Source organism: Nannospalax galili, unplaced genomic scaffold, assembly GCF_000622305.1.
Source record: "Nannospalax galili isolate Female #2095 unplaced genomic scaffold, S.galili_v1.0 scaffold11786, whole genome shotgun sequence".
NCBI classification, from domain to species: domain Eukaryota; kingdom Metazoa; phylum Chordata; class Mammalia; order Rodentia; family Spalacidae; genus Nannospalax; species Nannospalax galili.
This window is the reverse complement of record NW_008354517.1, coordinates 8,176-11,519: the sequence shown is the minus strand read 5'-3', so window position 1 is coordinate 11,519 and position 3,344 is coordinate 8,176. Positions and strand designations below refer to the sequence as shown.

The 3,344-nt window shown below is 43.7% G+C and overlaps 1 non-coding gene across 1 annotated transcript; it reads right to left on the bottom strand.

Annotated features, from left to right (window-relative positions):
• Positions 1-570: 570 nt before the first annotated feature.
• LOC115067460 lies at positions 571-642 on the bottom strand. Its single transcript, XR_003846875.1, has one exon. It is a non-coding gene; the product is annotated as a small nucleolar RNA SNORD24 (small nucleolar RNA).
• Positions 643-3,344: the final 2,702 nt, after the last annotated feature.

Here is a 3,344-nt window from a genome sequence, read left to right as displayed (position 1 = left end):
AGTTGCATCCATCCCTAGCTGAACTGAGACCACTTCTGACACTCCATTTGCACATCAACACAATGTGGCCTCAAGACTGAGCACCAAGCACCACTCAGCTGGGCCACCACTCAGGTGACAAGCTGGGGTAACAGCAATCAAGATCCAAACACCCACCCAACAAGGGTGAGATCAGCCACTCACATCAAGAAACACCACCACTAACATAACCCAGATGCCTCGGTCTCAGCGCAAAAACACAAACAACACGAATAGCCAAGACAACATGTCTCCTCCAGAAATCATCACCCTCATCTTAATGTTTCCTGAGAAAGACAACCTCTAGCTGAGGCACAAGACAATGGTTTCAAAATTGCAATTATAAATATGATAACAGTAAAAGACACCATCATTCAAGTGATGAACAGCCTACAGAACTGGTAAATCTTTGCCAGCTGTGCCTATGACAGGAGTTAATGTGCAGAATATATAAAAACTAAAAAAAAAATCAAACATCAAGTAATAGCCAATCCAATTGTTTTAAAGGAGGCTTCACCTGTGTCAGGCTGCACCTGAGGGCACTCAGAAAGGTGTCGGTGATCTTGGTGGTTTAACTGTCATCACCATGTTTCTGATAGCAAATATTCTTTTGCATCGTCTGCAATTCAATCCAATTTTTCAAATGGGCATGGAACTAAACAGAGTTCTCAAAAGATGAGACACAAATAGGTGAGAAACACTTTAAAAAGTTTTCAACATCCTTAGACATCAGGGAAATGAAAATTAAAACTTCTTTGGTATTTCATCTTGTCCTAATCAAAATGGTAAAAATCAAGAAAAAAAAAGACAACAAATGCTGGCATGGATGTGAGGGAAGGGGCCTGCCATCACTGCTGGTTGGAGTACAACTTGTTGCAGCACTAGGGGAAAAGATTGCCACAAGATCCAGCTATTCCGACTGTCATGGGTGGCTTCAGTTGTCAACTTGACACACACCAAAAAAAGAGAACCTCATTTGGAGAATTTCCTGTATGGGACTGGGCTGTGGTTGTGTCTGTGAGGCATTTTTCTCAATTACTGAGTGATGTGGGAGGGCCCAGTTCACTGTAGGTGATGCCACCCCTACGTAGGTGGCTCTGGGTTGTATAAGAAGGCAGACTGAGCACAGGCCTGAGGAGCAAGCCAGTAAGCAGTGTTCCTCCGTGGTCTTTGCTTCAGTTCCTGCCTTTCCTTCATTTGATGATGGGCTTTGTGAGCTATAAGACAAATAAAGCCTTTCCTCTGCACTTTTGGTCAGGGTTTTACCACAGCAATGGAGAAGTAACTTGGATACCACCTTTGGCATATAATCAAAGGACTCTATATCCTACCTCAGAGGACTCTATATACTGCTTATCCAAGTTCATTGCTGCTCTGTTCACAACAGCAAGGAAATGGAAACAGCCTGGATATCCAAATGCACAAGGAAAATGTTATACATTTACCCAATGCAATATTATTTGGCTAGTAAAAAAATGAAATTATGAAACTCACTGGTAAATGGATGGAACTGACAACAATCATTTTCAGTGAGATAAGCCAGACCCAGAAAGACAGATTACCATGTGTTTTTTCTCATATGTGAACATTATCTTAGAATCTTTAGATATGTGTGTTTCATTTGGAATATCCATAGAGGTTTAATGGACCATGGGGAAGAGGGGATATTTCAAGGGAAGGAAGATAGAATCCAGTGACGTAAAGGGAGAGAGGGGACTGAGGAAAAGGAAGGTTGTTAGAGGGGGAGAGGGTAGGGCAGGGAAAACTAGCATAAAGGCTTTTTGAAAAAGTCATGGAAACCCACTGCTGTAGAAGGTCTCTAAAATATACACATATACACATATAAAAAGTGTCTAAACAGAGTTACCCTGTGTATTAGTCATGGTTCTCCAAAGAAACAGAACCGGTAGAATGAATATATATGTATAGAGATTTATCAGCTTAGTTCACAGGATAGAGTCTGAGTAGTCCAACAATGGCTGCACCACACTGGAGAGGCTGAGAATCTGTAGCCACTCAGTCCACACGGTTAGATGTCTCAGTAGTCCCAATCTGGCACTGAAGGTCTGACTAATTCTGAAAGATCAGCTAGTCTTCAGTCCACAGCAGCAAGACAAACTCACCAGCGAGAGAGAAGGCAAGCAGCAAGAAGCCTGGCATTCTCCTCTGCCTTGGCCTTTTATACCGGCTGCCATCAGAAGGTAACACCCACATTTAGGATGTGTCTTCTGGCTTTAGATGATCCAATCAAGAAGATCTCTTTCATTTCAGTTAATCCCAGATCCAATCAAGTTGACACCCAGGATTAGCCATCACACCCTGTAACTAGACCATAACCCAACTAGACACCTCATCCTAGTAAATAAAAACCTCAGTACCAGGAATGGGTTACCTCTCCTTGAGTTGCTGGCCAGTGGGATCTGAAAGACCCCAAACATTACAGGCCATCACTCTTGGTTGTCCTCTAACACTTGATAGCAAGATGCTGTTGCTGAAGGACCACATACTTGAATCATGAAACATGGAGAAACCAAACATGTATTGACCCAGAAGCTCATCCCTATTGGCTAGCTTTCATAGTGATGGAAGGTGTTATGCACACTGCCAGGGGAGAAAAGCAATCACCAGTCCCACCCAGCTGTGAACCCTGTGAGCTACAACTACCAGCCTGGAACAGTATGCTCATTGGTGCAATAGTGGCATGAATGTTATGGGAGTAATCAACAACTTTCTGCTTGAATTAGAGGCCTGCTACATGAAACAGCACCCACCCATGCCTGGCCCAGTTACTGAGGCCAAGAACCTGTGGCTAGGTAGGTCATGGGCTCTAGGGGAGATCCTACTTGTATTATTTTGCTAAATGGACACAGTATTAAACCAAATCCTAGTGATGTATCATTATGCCCAAAGATTAGTGCATCTCTCAACCCTCATCAAAAAAACTTCTTTTAGCAGTAAATAGTGATTAACTGAAAGACCACAACCAGTCAGTGTGCAGAGGATAAGAGACTGGGGAGTGCTCAGCTCTAAATGTGACACCTATGTCACACTCATCCACCAAGGCTCACAGATCTTCAAGGAAGAGGAGATGGAAAGGTTGTGTCCTAGTTTGTTCTTCATTGCTGTGACAAAACACTCTGACCACTACCAACTTGGGGAGGAAAGGGTTTATTTAGCTTACAACTCCCAGGTTGCAGTTCATCAGGGAGCACAAGGTAGGAACTCAGGGCAGGAACCTGGAGGCAGGAGCTGGAGCACAGGCCATGGAGGAACTCTGCTTACTGGCTTGCTCCCCTGGCCCCTGCTCAGCCTGCTTCTTATGCAAA